This window comes from Paralichthys olivaceus, chromosome 19 (assembly GCF_024713975.1).
Source record: "Paralichthys olivaceus isolate ysfri-2021 chromosome 19, ASM2471397v2, whole genome shotgun sequence".
Lineage (NCBI taxonomy): Eukaryota > Metazoa > Chordata > Actinopteri > Pleuronectiformes > Paralichthyidae > Paralichthys > Paralichthys olivaceus.
Genome location: NC_091111.1, coordinates 5,674,410 through 5,691,980, shown reverse-complemented (window position 1 = coordinate 5,691,980; position 17,571 = coordinate 5,674,410). Strand labels below are relative to the sequence as shown.

General features: G+C 41.8%; 1 protein-coding gene across 5 annotated transcripts in view; it reads right to left on the bottom strand.

The window, feature by feature from the left end:
* Positions 1-17,571, bottom strand: part of ches1 (checkpoint suppressor 1) — a 151,231-nt gene that overhangs the window by 98,483 nt on the left and 35,177 nt on the right. For 2 of the 5 annotated variants that reach the window (XM_069514841.1, XM_069514842.1), the window contains exon 4: positions 7,208-7,281. The exons of 1 other annotated variant lie outside the window; for it this stretch is intronic. The gene's annotated coding sequence lies outside the window, so the exon portion shown is untranslated. Of the gene's footprint in view, positions 1-7,207; positions 7,282-8,327; positions 8,348-9,606; positions 9,729-17,571 lie in introns of those variants that run through there. 2 more of the 5 variants (XM_069514843.1, XM_020091984.2) reach the window with 2 other exon arrangements.

Below are 17,571 nucleotides of genomic sequence, written 5' to 3'. Positions count from 1 at the left end.
TGTCATGTGCTCGAGGATTATTCATGTCCTTCAGAGAACTGTCTATTCTGTTTGAAAACAGTAACACTTCATTCAACATTTACTACGAGATAAAAGCAAAGTTTTTCTTTTATATGATGGCATACAGACTAACGTTAACCTCAGATGCAAATACAGGGATATGATAATCGGCAACTGAGAGGAATGATCATCGCTTGCTGAATGTGGGCAGTGCAGGTAGTAGGTGGGTAGCTCTGTAGTACATTATTGATACACATTCCATTTACTACTACTAAAACTACCTGTCTGACAAATATATCCAAGAGTGATTTTTCTCTAAAACAGCTGAAGCTACAGCTGATCCATCAGTGGATCTGAAAGCGTCGCTCTGTATCCAGGAAGGAGAGCGCTGTGTTCAGCTGTGCATGTAGAGTACGTCAGGCTGAGACTGGGGACCGCCTCATTAAGGTGTTAATTGGGTTGGTTATACCTGCACTGCCCCTCACTGCTGTGGGCAGTGTGTGCTTGTGTGTGTGCATGTGAGCGCGTGTTAAGTGTATGTACTTGTATGGTTTGGTTGGATGTTTGAAAAACATAAAATATATAAAAGGAGAAGCCAAAGGAGGTGCAGGGTGATGAAGAGGGGATCTGGGGAGATGGGTGGTTCTCTTGGGAGAGAGCGGGAATCAAAAACAGACGGACGTTTTGATGAGATGTTATTTGATTTCTGATTGATACAAGACCCTCTCTAATTGGTCTGTGCTGTGAGAGCGATGGCTCCCAGGCACAGCTGTCACTGGATCAGATGTATGCTGATGTGCCCCTGCTTCATCAATGACCTTTTTGAAAGTGAAGGCCCGGGCTGTGCGAAGCTGTCATGTTGAACACAGCGAGGGATGACAGTTGGGTTACAGAAATCAGGTTACCGATCTAATTTCACATGTCACAATTTATTTTCCGCGACAAATCGGTTCTTTATTAAAAGACACCACAAAGGAAAACGACCGCTCACAACACAGTCACAATAATTACAAATATTAACTTTACCATGATTTTATTGCCAGTAACATGTAAGGTGAGGGTATTTTTTCTCTGTTTTCTCTTCATTATTGAACGTTCATGTTGGAGGTTTCCTACCGGAGGGTGGGGTATGTCTTGCTCCATCCAATCAGCACTGAATGTTGTATCTGTCTCACCAAGGTCATTGTCAATGACGTTGAGGCCAGTGAAGCATGTGCTGGATGCAGTTAATTTGGTCTTTGTCATGTTGATCCAAATGTATCTGCTGTGAAGAAAATGCTAATGTGCAAATAAAAATGTAATAATGCTAATTTTGCAATAACCATGTTCGGATAGGTCAGGATGTTAGAATAACTGAGGGCAAATCACACCGATTTATAAATTAAAATACACCAAATTTAAATAAGGTGGGATACCAACATAATCCAAAATAAATACACACACACACACACACACACACACACACACACACACACACACACACACACACACACATTGATTTCCATTCTAAGGTTAGTTAAGGTTAGAGTAACCCTAACTGCTAACCCCTAACCTGTACTAACCTTAACCTCAACCTAAACCTTACCTCACCTAACATGTCTTCACATGAAAAATTCTGTTACTGTTATTTTTTGTCCACATGAGGAAGACAAGTCCCAATCATGTGACTGAGAAAATAGATCTAGGTCCCCAGACTTCCCACAACATGAGAAATAGCTGGATCGCTCACACACACACACACACACACACACACACACACACACACACACACACACACACACACACACACACACACACACACACACACACACACACACACACACACACACACACACACACACGGGTATAACTCAAATCCTCTTGATTTCTCAGAAAAGCACGAGGACATGACCTCAGTGTGTACGTTGGTAGCTACAGCCCTGCTCACACTTTATTACAAGGTTTTTGCAAACTGTTGGATGAGGTAAAGTAATGTCAAGTGTGTCAAGTAAAAAAAATATAAATGTCAAGTTCAGCCTCAGGTGAGATTATCCATGCCTACCCTGTGCCGTCCTGCAGCCTTGACAGGTGTGACTGGCTCACTCGCCAAATCTATTGATTTTCCCAAGACCAATTACCCTGGCGTCACAGATCTCACTCACAAATTTCGGACAGCTGGGGGATTCTCCAACTTTAATCACACATCAGTGCATGCCCCTCGGAGCAGTCTCTAATGTTTATATCTGGCCCCGGCCCTTTGCCAACTCTGTATCGATCACTACCAAGCTTTAGCCCTGTACCACGATCTGTTGCTATCTGTGTCCCTCCGCCCGCTGCCCCTCTCGCTCTCTCTTCGCCTGGCGGCAGAGACGCAGTTGGAGGAGGCTCAGGCAGAAGAGTGATGATTTCCTCATGAAACTGCCATTGATTTTGTGACACGCTGATGCCATCTCTTTCTCTGTCAGCAGAGAGAGTAAGAGAATTATCTGGTCTTTACAGAGCTGCATTGGTGTTTATGTAAAACTGTGAATAAATGGGGTGAAGCGCAGGTGATTGGTTCACAGCCAGGAAGGTCCAATGTGCTCAGTTCTTTTTATTCAGTCTGGAGGAACAGAGTAAAGTATATAACTGTTAAAATGAGAAGTCACAACAGGAAAAATACTGGTAACTGTGATGAGTGCTGCATCAGTTTCACTTTAACAAGTCTAAATGTTTCTGCATTTTCAACTCCTTTGTATTTATACTCTTTTATAACTATGCTCTTCATCCCACTACAGCTACAGTGGCAGATTTAACATACAACAAAACAATTACCAATACAAATTACCATACATTATTATAAATGAAATACTAACTGGATATGAAGCAGCTAACATTAGTCCCACTTTGACCAAATCCATCAGTAAAAAGCTTCTTTTTCTGAACTGCAATTGGTTTATTAATTTAGCTCCATTTTGCAGGAAAATACTTTCGTGCAATCAAGTAAAACTGCAATAACTTATTTTCTCCACCTCAGAGCAGCAAAAGCAAATGTGTTCACTCATCAGTCATGGGGCACCACTGTTGTCTGTTTGGAGTAGTGTTTCTATCCAACAGGTACATGTGAAACCAATGTTCTCTGTCTTTTAGCTCTGTTTTTGGTCTCCATCAGCCCATGAGGGATATCTGGCTCTTCTAGCTGCTACATGTTTGAATATATTCAGCAGTTGCTTAATGTATTCATCTGCTGCTTGGTGACGAGCAGCCGTCCCAGACCTTGGATGGAGAGGCAACATCATTCAGCACTGACAGAAACAGAGCTGTTAATGCAGTGAAGATGTTCATCCTGTTTTTTACACTACTACTATTGTTACAGCACTGATCATGTCAAAGACAGTTCTACCTTTTCCTTTCAGCTCACTGCTCAAATAGTTCAGTTTTCCAGTGATGGCTGTTAAATTTGAGGTGAAGCACATCAGCGTCCTGAAGCAATGAGGCGTCCTTCCCTCTAAATTCCATCAACTCTTTGATTTCACCCATTCAGTCAGAGGAATTGATTGAAGACCGCAATGTGCATGAAGAGGATAGCATGAAATACAGACAACTACTACTTTTTGTTAACAAGACTAACATTACTTTTACTTAGAAAAAGAACAAGCTTGATAGCACTACTGCTAGCCCCATCAATCACATGTCTGATGTTACCTGTAAATGTCCCTCAAGAGTCTCTATGTCTCAGCATGACACACATACTAATTTCAGTGGTTTTATCACTAAACAAGAAGTCACCACAGCATCTCACCAGAGCTGTTTTCAGACATGAACTCTAGAAATTGGGGAAGAATTTCGAAAATTGGTCGGGGACATTTCACAGGAGGTTGCCTTTCACATATGAACAACGTAGCAGGAGATAGTTTGGGTCGGACTGGCAACAACGGGAAAAGAGGTGGCACCTGGGTAGAGGATGCAGGACACGACAGTTATATTCCGTTGCAGACAAAAGCTCTTGAATCTTGTCGTCTTTCCAAGTAGACATATTCGCCACCATCTTGTACATGTATGGCTATTTGTATTTGCATTCTTTTTATTACTTTACATTTTCCTGTTGTTTTCTCACATTTTACTACGGGGCTATCAGGAAAAGATCTGGAAAATGTCCTCTCAGACATTTACATCCCCTCTGAAGCCCTCCCTGACAAATCTCAGGAAGGTTCAGTGACATGAAAGCAGGTCAGTTTACTGTTAGAGGTGCTACAGACACTGGCAGGTCTTCAAATGTTACAACTGAGACAAGAGAGTCCTAGTTAAACATGGAAAAAAACAAAAAAACAATCTCTCTTTCTCACCATTCCTCTGCTGTGACCACGTCTTCAGACTCACTGTAGCTCACAACTGCATTTCATCAGCACAGTCCTTGACTTAATGTTTTAACTTAACAGGATAGATGGGAAATAGTTCACCACTAACTGCAGTGTGATTGCCTCATCATAATTTGGCTCACTGGTGTCACGCTGGGTGACCAGACAGACAAAGTACTTGGTGTGTGTGTGTGTGTGTGTGTGTGTGTGTGTGTGTGTGTGTGTGTGTGTGTTTGCATGTGAATTTGTGGCTTTGAGAATAAATGTGTATTTAACTGTGTTTGTTTGCATATGAGTTTGGCATGATATTTTTGGAGAGTATCGGTTCCAGCAAAGGTTTGTAAGTGTGTGTGTGTGTGTGTGTGTGTGTGTGTATTTTGGCTGAGTCATGGTCGTACTGGCAGGGTCGAGGCAGGCTGGGCTGAGACGGGTTGAGTTTGGAGGAGGAGCGGACGTGGGAACCGTCTCTCCTGTTCTCCCATCTGTTCTGCTTGATGGAGGTGCAAGAGGTGATAGAGGTGCATTTAAAACGTATAATAATACACACACAGTTCCTTATACATTCATATCCACACACACACACACACACACACACACACACACACACACACACACACACACACACACACACACACACACACACACACACACACACACACACACACATACACACACACACACACACCTAGCCACAGATGGTAGAGTGAAGGGGTTAGGGCTTCCTGAGGTCTGTGCCCAAGTATCCTGTGGGCAACATCTCTAGAGCCAAATTTTATCTTTCTCCTCCTCCTCCTGTTCTCCTTCCCACCTGACATGACACTCATTCATCACCTGCAGGCAGGGATTCTGCTTTACAGCCATTAGGATGCAGGTGGTGCTTCAGTCTAACCTTGGCCGAGGGTCTGAGGTTGTGAAGTGGCAACGTGTGCCCCATCTTTGCAGACATTCACCTGTTGTTACCTTTCATTTAGGTAAAAGAGAGACTTCTGATAACTCACCAAGCTAATTACTCAGATCTGAACATTGAGTCATTGCTAGAGTGAAGCTTAAGGCCAAACAAAACAGACCAGTCAGATGATCAGACAGGTCATTAAGAAATTAGCAAATTAGCCAGATAATCCAAACAAATGGGAGTATTAGTGCCTGGGCCTACTGGGCACATGGCCAGGAACTAAGGGTTTAGAGGTTACCCAAGCAAGAGCCTCTGTTTGCATTGGCAATAATTCAACTTACATGACTTGTTGTAGTAAGGAAGTTGTACAGCTCTTGTGATCACATTCACTTCTGATGTCAGTATGAGTCATTTAAACTGCCACTTCACTGGCTACTGTCACCTTACAAGAAAATCAAAATGATGATATTGTGACTTTATGTGTATCATTATGCACCTTTCCATGTGTTGTACTTTGAAAGTTGAACTTGAAGTTGTTACTTAAAGGTCCGGTGTGTAAGATTTAGTTGTAAGGGATCTATTGGCAGTAATTGAATATAAAATAATGCTTATGATGTTTTCACTAGTGTGTTTCGTCTAAATTGTACAAATTGTTGTTTTCTTTACCTTAGAGTGAGCCTTTTATATTTAAATACTTTATATTTACATCAGTTGCTCAAAAGCTTTTTAGTTTGTCCAGTTTGGACAACTGATGTAAATATAAAGTATTTAAATATAAAAGGCTCACTCTGAGTTCTCATGGCAACTGAAGACTACCACAGGTCCTCCTTCAACAAATGCACATGCTAGCCAGACAGAGGTTTTCAAGACAGGAGGCGTTTGAAAATGACCAAAAGGAAAAATTACTTGTAAGGGCTTTAAGTAGAGCCCAGACTGTAAGAACTTGAAACATTATACACTTTTACTCTTCTGGCTCTGAGCTTTGAGGAATCGCATATCATGCATGTACTAAGATACGTATATGTCTCTGATCTCGACACATGTCTATGGTGATAGAGCCTCTGATTCTCCAGAAGATTACTATTCAAACACAACCTAATGTCATGTTCGTGATTGATACATAGCTGTCACCAGTACATAGTTGCTTGTAGTATCTTGAGTCCCCCCCCCCCGCACTGTTGTCTGTATACAGTTGATGATGTGTTTGGGGAATTGAGATGTTGCTGCTGCAGAGATATTGTTTTTAGGATATTGTATTGTTTAAAAATAGAAGAAATACAGATTATATATGATAATATATGAAAGTACTGAAATAAAAATATATGGCAGCTGATACAATATGATGGGAGGCTGCATCTTCTCTCCTTAGAGCGTCTCTTCATGCTGACTATAAACACGTTTATATGATGGAGGACCATACACAACCACATTTAGCACACATAAAGAAAAACATAAAACTGTGACTATACGACTAGAGGACACATGTTGTCTCGAGAAATTCACCCTCATACCCCTCTCTCCCACACACACACAAATATATATCCTCCTCCCAATAATCCCACCTCCCCTGAGCGTCTCCAAACAGGTGACATCCGGTGTTGTTTCTGGTTTGAAATAATCTCATACAACAGATGGGTCTTTTTCCCCGAGCCTGCCAGCCAGCCCCGCACAGCACCGCGGGCACTCGTGGCAGCGAAAATATGAAAGCTACCCACGCCAGGAGAGTGGTCCAATTCTCATCTCAGTGCCCACCATCATTACTGCCACCGCCGCACACGCCACTCCACCGGCAACTAGATTTCTTTCCGGAAATACCAGTAGGTGTTTGTTTTCACTTCCTGCGCCCCTTGTTCCAGGCTGAGGTGTTAATGCATGTGTGTTTGTTTTGCTCCCTGTGGAGTGGTCAGTGTGGCAGCGACAGGTAGGCAGCACAGAGTAGAAAAAAGCAAGAGAGTGACATAAAGCAAAGATTCAGTCGGTAATGTATGAAAGCAGGTACCTGCGTCTGGAGTGCTGCTTAATTCATCTGTCCCTTCGGGTTTATCCAATCAGCTGAGCTCCAATCTGTCTTCACTGATGCCATTAGGAAGGAGATAATAAGGACACACAGAGATACATATTCATCAGAGGAGATGACAGGATGTTAAAGGAATAGTTACAGAGTTCAGAGTTACATGTCTCTTATCCAGAGTTATATGAGAAGATTGATACCACTCCCATGCCATTAAATATGAAGCTGGGGTTAGGGGGCATATGACTCAGCTTGGCACAGGGCTGGTGAACCTCCAGCCTCAGGGCCGTCTTCAGCCCACGAGACGATTCATAAATACAAAAAGAGCAGCTCAGAAAACCAAAATAAAATGGAAGACTCAGCTCAGCACAAAGACTGGAAACAGAGGGGAAGCAAAGAGCCTGGTTCTGTCCAAAGGAAACGGAAATCTGAACTTCGTCCCACTGTTCAAAAATGAAGTTAAATATCCATGATGTGGGTTTTGCCATCACGTGAAACCACACTCTGCACAATAGTGATTTGTGGAGCCATGGTATCAAGGTCCTGCCAATAAATATACTTGACCAATCACAAGTCAGTATTAGTCGTCAATCGTTTCGTTTCACCTCATTTCATAGTATTAAATATCCAACTTGAAACCAAGCTTACTGAAAAAATCTGACAGAAACCGTCTATGAGAAATATTTGTATTTGACGTGAACTTCGTTTTTTAGTTCATATCCCATCTGCTAACATAGAGGAGGCAGGTTCATCGTAACCAGTCAGAAGAGGGAAATCAAGATGGTTTGGCTACACTTTTCATCCATCTTTATATACAGCCTATGATATAAAGTATTGGATAAATTACAATAACAATGTTCGACATTTCATGCAAAATGAATGCAGACACAAATAGAAACGAATTTGAAGTCAGATCCTGGCACTAATCTGAGCTAACAGGTCATAAACTGTTCAGGTAGTGCTTGTCATCCAGACAACACATCTTCAGCTCGGTGTTAGTATAATATTGTGACTTTCTATATTTCATTTCAGTAAAAACATTACACATAGTCCTTTGTCTTCTTCTTCAGTTGTACTGTATTTCTCTTTAATTTGCAATAACACTTACCCTTTGTTTACACCGAGATCCTTTGGCAAAAGGCCTGAAGCCTGCAGGAAGTGACAATTTAAGCCCAGCCCACAGGAAGTGGAGGAGGCCAAAGCATGATTGAAGAGGGGGGTATTAGATTTAGAATGGGTTGAAACTTTTCTGTTTGACTTTATTGTCATTTGTTTCAAGTTAATCATATTCGTTTGTGTATGTATGTATTTTGGGGTTTGTTAGTTATGTTGGAACTGTATGTGTTTTATTGCTTAGTTGACCGCTTTAAGTTTGGGCCCTGATTTTGTAGTTTTTATCTATTTTTTGTAAATTGTATGGATATTTAATTGTTTTAAGAATTACTCCAATTTTATTAAAAAGGTACAATTACTTTCCACACCTTGGCACTTCACTTTTCTGCTTGGTCCCTAACAGTTAACACTAATGACCCTGTGGCCCAACCCCCATAGTGAGGTAACGCAGCACTAGTGACTACTGGTAATTTCCAAACCTTTTAAATAGTTCCACCATGAGGTTGACATTTATGGTTCAGAATGAAATAACGAGACAATGTGTTGAAATTCACTGCAGATATTATGATCCAGAGATGATCAATCCTAATGACACCGGTGATCCCTGGACTTTCCGTGCCACCATGAGGTTTTATCTTTATATAGCCTCACAGCTATTGTATGGATTGTTGTGACATTTGGTGCAGACATTCATGGGCCCCAGAGGATGATGATCCCCTGACATTTTATCAACACCAAATATAAGTTCAAAGTGTTTTTTTTCTCATGTAAGAAAGAAAACAACCTTCTTTTCCAATGTGTTCAACTGTTCCTTTAAACTGATTATGCTTGTTCTACTTGGGTATAAATAGGATCTTTACTTACACTCACTCCTGTGCCCTGATCTGAAGTTTACATTATGTCATGATGACGCTGGCTGAGAGCTGAAGGATGTTGCAAAAGGATGAAATCCAGTGTAAAGGCCTTAATCTGCAACCACTACCTCCGTTGAAACACTGGTGTGTGTGTGTGTGTGTGTGTGTGTGTGTGTGTGTGTGTGTGTGTGTGTGTGTGTGTGTGTGTGTGTGTGTGTGTGAGAGTGTGTGTGTGTGTTGGCTCAAACAGCTCGCTGCATCCTAAATTAATCACGCCACTCTATGTGTTCTCTGCTGAGCCAGCTCTAAAGTTGGAGTGAGTGTAAGAACGGAAGAATGCTAAGCAGCTCCTCAGCATCACAAGAGCAGCTCAGCTCAGCTAACAAACCCTCTCTCCTTGTAGTCGCCGTCTTTTTTCACCTCCTCTTTGAGCCAGCCACCTCCTCTCTCAGTCTCCACTTGTCTCGCCTCCTCGTCACACCAACTTTATACATTCCTTCGTCACTCCTCTGTCCTCCTCCTCAAATCCCGCCTGTTGCTCTGTAATATCATCTCAGATCTCCCCTCCAACCCATTATTTTCTATCCTCCACCTCTCCCTCCTATCCCCTTCCTTAGTCCTCCCCCCCTCTGCACCCTCTGAGCACCGCTCTGTTACAGCTCAGCTGGTGACGGCGTGCCAGGAGACTGCTCCTTTTGTGCCCTGCTGAAAAGGACTCATAGTCTGTGTGTGTGTGTGTGTGTGTGTGTGTGTGTGAGAGAGAAACACTGTGTATGAATGAAGAAGACGGGGGAGTAAGGAGGGAGGGAGGAAGGGAGGAAGGGAGGGAGGGTCAGAAAGATTGACATGGGCATCCATCAACAGCGAGCATGTCACAGAGATTTCAGTCGAGCTTGTCCGCATCAATTAGCTGTGGCAGATAACTGGTAGACACACACACACACACACACACACACACACACACACACACACACACACACATCTACACCTCTACACCTACCATCACCTCTTTCCCACGCCAAATACCTCCGAGTGCTGCAGCTTTCCTAAAATTTCATTGATGTCAGGTTCCCTCGCAGCTACACACACACACACACACACACACACACACACACACACACAAACACACACACAGAAGCTCAACAACCTCAATCTCATCTCTTATAAAGCACCCGCCATAATAAAGACACAAAAGAGGGCTGCGTGTTTTGAAGCCCAGTAGAGCATGACACTGGAGTGAAGGAGAAGCCTTGTTAAAAGCTCCAGCAGCTCTGTCTTCTTCTGTGTCTCTCGCTAATGGATGGGTAAATTTAGAAATATAGTCAAAAGAGAGGAGACGAGAGGGGAGGAAATTGTTTCAGCCTGAGGAATCCTCTTCCTTTTTTTTGGTTGAGGACAGAGAAGAGCTTTTCTTAATACGATCAAAAGGAGTTTAAAAGGAACAACCTGCTCAAAGTGTTTTAATCTGAAGCAAAAAAATAAATACACAATTTTCCTTAACACTGGGTCCCCTGTCGTCACACCTGTAATAAGTTATATGCCACATGGCGAAATGGTGGCATTATGGTTTGCCTTAAAATATGACTGGAAGAATATGACTGAAGAAAGAACGGACCTGCGGGGGATGACATCATCATAATGATATTCATCCTAATGCACCATCTGGAGTAATGGCTTTTGGACGGTCCTTTGACCGAGCCCCGAGCTACAGTGATTTAATGATTTATTGACAGTGGCATGCCTTACGGCCATACGACAAAATAAAAGCTTATAATCATGCCACTGTGAAATCATTATGTCATGCACATGCACTCACTGAGCACTTTATTAGGAACACCATACTAATACAGCTTCAGTTCTTTGTGACATGGTTTCCCAACGTCCCCTTTCTGCTCCATGACGACATGATTGTATCACATCAGTCAGAATGACTGGTGAGGACACAAGTTCACTGAACTCTCATGTACATGAGACCAGTTTGAGATGCAACATGGAGCCTTATCCTGCTCGAAGTGTCCATTAGAAGCATCAAAACCATGATTGATAAAGGGCAAAAAGTGTGACCAGACACCATCACACTCACAATGTAACTCACCGAGATCACAGCACAGAAGTACACTTATTTAGTTTCTTGCAGAGGGTTACTGTAATACTTGTCTCTCCAGTAAATATACAGCTACAAACCGACGTTTATATCCAGTGTTCAACGTGGAAACTTTTGAAATATGAAAAAATCTGAACAGAGTTTGGTTCATTTGTTGCAGCAGCAGCTCCGCTGAATCAGGAAAATGACGATCATGGGTAATATCCACCTTTCAGTCTTTCCATCAAGTAAGTGGGCTACACAGTCACAGCTCTGGACATATTGATTGACTTGTTTTTCCTCAACATGACATTACTAAATGCTCAGACACAGAAATCCGAATCAATCAGCACCTGTGGCTGCAGAGGGCGCTGTTACTCAGTAAAAGTTGCATAATGTTGCTTTAAGCAGGTCCTGGGTGAGTGCTAGAGAACTTCAGGTGCTGCATTCCAGCAGTCCAAACTTTGAATAAGTGGGCTTATGAAGATAAAGTGCAGGTGTTGACTGGTTGGAAAAATAACCAATCACATTCTCTCCTCCTGCACCACACAACCCTTGAACGAAGCATCTGTGCAAGAAGCCGCTCCACTGGAGTTGCTCAACGTCCGCAGGGGCTGTAATGGCTCCCAGGTGAGCTCTGCTCCTCCACTAAATGAGGATATGCAGGACACTGCTGAAAACAAGCAGGTGTGTTTCATCAAACCATTGCTGGTTAATAAACTGTGTAAAAAGTGCAATTTTGGCGTTAGACATGGTTCAGAAATCTACAAAAACAGGGCCATCCTTTGTGTGCATGATGCAAAAATCAAATGTCACATCTGTAGAGGGGAAACGAAAAGTAAAGGTAAACATGGCAAGTTTCAATTCTTCCCCAATGAAGTGTTCCATAGCCATTTGTTATGGTTTCAGCGACAGCCTGCGCTCGTGTCTCCAGCCTGCCATAAGACACTCGGGCACAAAGACACACGCCACAGCCATGCAAACAGGATTTCTACACTCCCAGACAAAATGAGATTATTTTTTGCCATTCAGAGCATTCCAGGCAAGCATTCATGTTGTGTCTAAGCCCTGCTCGAGTGCATATTGCACCTCTGTACATCCAAGAACAAATGAAGGATAATATAAGAAGACAGGGAGTCGGGGTTCACCTACAGGGTTTGGCCAGCGCTTTGCTCATTATTCTTATCATTCATTCTCCCTCTGAATATATATTTTTTGTGCGAGGACAAATAAATTGTCTGCTGGGCTGCATTAAAATAAAACACACACACACACACACACACACACACACACACACACACACACACACACACAGCATTTGCAAACCATTTAAGTCGGAGATGGGAAGCCCTGGCATTGGCCACATTATCCTGTGGTTGATAGGTGGTTATTGTGGGCAGGGGATGATACAGTGATGGTGAATGAGTGACTACAGACAACATCCCATCCTCCCAGCCCGATCGTAAGCACAACACTTCATCTTCCTAACGTCCCTCCTGGTGAATATGAACTAATTAACCACCGACTGTGGTTCGCTCTCACTTTGTTCACCATATTTATTGTCTTTCATGCACAGATTACATCTCAGACAATCTGCAATTTAACTCTTGAGATGCATCAAGTGCTGCACGAGGAGACATCCACAAAGCACGTGGACAGCAACACACAGCGTGTCGTTCGTGAGCTTTGTCTTTTTCAACATCCCTCGTCGAGTCTGAAAGCAAAATCTTGGATTTTAAAACTCTTGATCTACAGTGTGTACGGGCCTCACTAATTAAAAGATCAACATCTAACAGGTATGCCCGGTGCAGACAGCAGCACAGACACTGTAGTAGATAATTTGCCATACTACTCCTGTGTGGCTTCAAATTGCAGCAATTGGATTTTAATCTGTGTACCACTGATTAGTCATTTGGCTCCCCAGCCGCTGTGTAATTTGTTCCACAACAGAGAGCGGAACAGGCACGTGCAGACACACATACAGTATATATATACACACACACACACACTGAAGCAAGCATGCAAAGGACACACACTCACACAAAGATACAGGGAAAGTTTTACTTATGAGAGGGACTGAGGGAGGGAGAGAAAGACAAAGACAGAACAAGAAAAGAGACGAGCTCAGACAAAATCCAAGAGCAGGAGCAAACATTAGTTTGTTCCAACATATTCAAGGGTATCAGCGCCCTCTCTTGGTGGCTGAGGACAAGGCCTGCACTTAAAACACTAGATTGATTGTCCACGCTGAGTGAGCGTACAGATGTCCAGAGGGGACGGACAAGGTCGTTCACTCGAGTCAATCCGTTTGGACTGTCACAGCAAAGTGGCTGGGACTCGTCCACCCATAGGTCAAGAGCCCAGCAGGGGGCAACAGAGGAGACGACCAGAGTCATTTCACCTGACAGACAAGGGCATATGTGTGTGTGTGTGTGTGTGCCTGTGTGTGTGTGTGTGTGATGACTCTGTCCTTTTCCTGTCAAACTTTGATGTTGACACTCTGATAAAACAGCTTCGGACTGTGCTTGAAATGATTCTGTCTGTAAATGTTTCTACATTACCTGACATAATTTAAAGTTAGACTGTACAACCAGAGCTTTTCACTCTACATCAATGCAGATTTCCTGGTTTTATTATTTGCTTTCTAATTTTCCCAAAACAAATTAAAGACTTTCTAATCTTTTAAAATGTTGTAAACACTGTTGTTTGGCTGATTTCTCAGTTAAACATCTATTGCACTTCTGTCCATCCTGGGAGAGCGATCCTCATATGTGGCTCTTCCTGAGGTTTCTACTTTCTTTTTCCCAAGTTAAAAGAGTTTTTTGGTATTTGTCGTTACTCTTGTTGAGGGTGAAGAACAGAGGATGTCGCACCTTATTAAGCCATAGGAGACAAATTGTGATTTGTGAATATGGGCTAATCAAATGAAATTTGATTTGATTTGATTTGATTTGATTGATTGATATTTGGAGACTTTTTTGAGTAATTTATGTTAATATGAACTGTTTTGTAAGCAAAAAATATGAAAACTTTAAAAGTTTCATTGGTTAAAGAACATTTAAAAAACTGTTTTTTTTTAGGGAATCTGTTGTATACACTTTCTAATCAATTCCTTTTCAAAATAATGCCTAAGATTTACTCAGTATAGTATTTAGTATGTATTTAATTAAATCGTTGGCAATGGTTTGCTCATCATTTCTGAATTAGGGTTGAATTGGCAGAATTGGTACTCTGATGCAATAGTGATTGAGATCACTATATCTGTAGATATAATAATAAACAATAATACAGAGATAAGCTCTGAGAGTGAGATCATATTTAACAGTGACATTCAAGCAGAGAGAAAAAAACTTCCATTATCAATGAGGGTGTACTGTGTGCTGTTATCCACTAGATGGAAATAGTAACATACACTCTGTCACACTAACTGTGGCCTCTGTGCTTTTACAGTTGGTCCACACAGGTGAGGCCACTAAACCTTCTGCTCACTGTCTCATACTTTAATAACTTGGTCTAAAAATTGTATTATCATGAAACCACTCATACGTGTCGGTGGGGGGGGATTGCAAGTTGATGGCAATAGACACTAATTGTTGACACAAAGCAGATCTAACATATGTTAGCCATATACATATGTGGAAGTCAGAAATATCTGTGTTTTAAGTTTTAAGTTTAGTGCAATGAGTTTGAGTTCCACATGCAATATAAGGAGCACATCTTCCTATTGTCACTTATCTGGGCTGTGTCTGACTATACTTGAATGGTATGTAGACAGGTGTACTTCTTATGTTGGCATGGTGTCATGACAGGCAGTTATTTATCTTTCTGTTTGAATGGAGCCAATAACTGAACTCTTTTCACTGTATTATCATGGTTTACTAACAGCATCAAACTTCGGGCGCAGTAGTCAACACTCATTAGAATGCACCTCGTCCTTTTCTTTCAAACTTTATATTGTCAGAAGTGGTAGCATTGGAGAAGATAAGCACACTTCTGTTTAATGCTCTCTAAACCTCCTGCACTTGGTCCGAAAGGCCAAACTATCTAAAGCAGTGTTTTTTTTTACGCTGCAAACAAAACGAACCATGCTTCACTGAGATCACCTCTTTTAGTTAGACTACATTTTAGTCTGTTGATCAGGATTGTGGTCAAAGGCACCTTTCGCACCTTTTATTTTTTTTGCACTACACTGAAAGTTAGTTCTTCAGAACTCGTGGGAGCTGCAGTACGAGCCACTTCCTTCACAATATATCATATGCGATTATTTCAAGATAATAAAACAATTTGCTGCAGCAGCTTTCCAGAGAAGAGTCAATTGGTATTTTGTGGAGCCTGAATCTGTAGATCAACATTTTTGTGAGTGTCAATAAGAATTCAAGGCAAAGAGGATTCATTCCCCTGTGCCCAGTGCCTGGAGGCTCGCTCCACAGATTTAAGTAATGGAATACCATCCAATCAGTCCGTGCCTACAAAACATCAGAGTGAAATCAGCAGCCATTAGTAAAGGCTCTACTCAGCAGGCCTGCCACACTGAGAACAAAGTAGCTGATGATCATTTGGAGTGGTGTGTACCACTTAGCTGCTCGATGCTATCATCATTTGTCTTTGTCACAGAAGCAGACTCATTATCTGACTAATACAGGATTACTAGTTACATGGCAGGATGGGCCCTCTACATTGTTCCTGTAGTTCAAGGACTTAAAATAAGCTGCTGGTGGAGGGCCGACAGATAAGGCAATCAGCAGTCATAGCTGTCTGTGATTATTAATTTACACCAAGATTAAAGCAGGTGCTGGCTTCTGTTGTAGGCATGTGATTCAAGCTTAACCACGAATGATCCCATGGACCAATAGCCACCACCCTCTCTGCCAGTGTTACCCCGACCAGACTAGATTTCTCAAGTAGATCTTTGCCAAAACACATCATCTCGTCAGATTTCATCAGAATTGGAACAGTGGTGTCACATTTGACTTTATAATTTTGACATTAAATTGCACTGTCATCACTGGGTATAGGGTATAGTACAAAACAGCACCTTTCAAAGATAGAAATTCTGACCTTTAATAAGGATGCAGTGACATTTTATGGCTAAATCCTGGAGCACAGTGTCTAGGACACACCGTTTTGATACATACAAGGGCAACCGTATCTAAAATATCAGATTTGAAGGACAGACAGGCTGATCCACAGTGTGTCCTTGCATGAAGGACATTGAGATGGTTGTGGAGGTATTTCATAAGTGTGGACACTGTCATTGTCATCACAGTCAGTCAGGATACTGACCCTCTAATGCTCCTGAAATCAGTGCTTGTTGAGGAATCTCTCTAAAAGCCTGCAGCTTATCTTTCCCTCCATCTCCGCAGATACTCATCTGAATACATCCAGGCTGCATGTGTAATTACAACAGTCTCTAAAGAGGGTCCCTCAAGATCACATGATGTCCCCAGGTCCTCAGCGAGGATGAGTTGATGACATCATGATCCACGCACTTTGGCTCTCTGATTGGTGCAAACCTTACCCTGACTCACAGGTCTTAACCAACGGCTTGTAGCTACTATTAGAGTGAAACTATTAAAAACTTTTATGTCTTAACTGTTTAAAATCATGACCAATAAAGTGATCAGTCATATGAGTCTGCAACTACCTGCTCTATTAACTTGTTATTCCTTACTTGAATTGAGAGTCAGTATTGAGAACGGAGAAGCAGAATTGGAAAGAGGAAAGAACTTGAGTAGTTTTAAACTCCAGTAAAAGTCTTTAACTGTTTTCTATTGTCTCCTTGATGGAATCCAATACAGCCAAATTTGAACTTAACACTTAACATCGTTCACCTATATTTAATTTATTCATTTATATATTTTCATTCATGATGTTATGTGCTGCAGTTGCTAAAGTATGAAAAAGCACCTAGAACTGACTTTGTTAAATGTGCTGTACAAATGATCTAGAGCAATGATCAGTTTGTATTCAGCACTTTTCTGTATTAAAGGTTTCAGTGTATAGAATTGAGCGACATCTAGTGGTGAAGTTGCATACTGCAGCTGAATACCCCTCAACTCACGCTCCCCTAGTGTTTAGTGTATAGTTTGTCTGATGCCAGTGTACCAGAAAGCCTTTTCTACTCTATATGTATTTACCAGCTATTATAAAATAACACAACACCTCTCTCCACACTCACAAAACTGCTTTATCAATTATTCTTTCTTTTTCATCCCTATCATTTTCGGTGACCCTTTGTTATTCCCTTGTGCAGCCAATCAAACCTTTGACATTTTTCCCTGTGTCCCCTTTTTTCTTGGCTC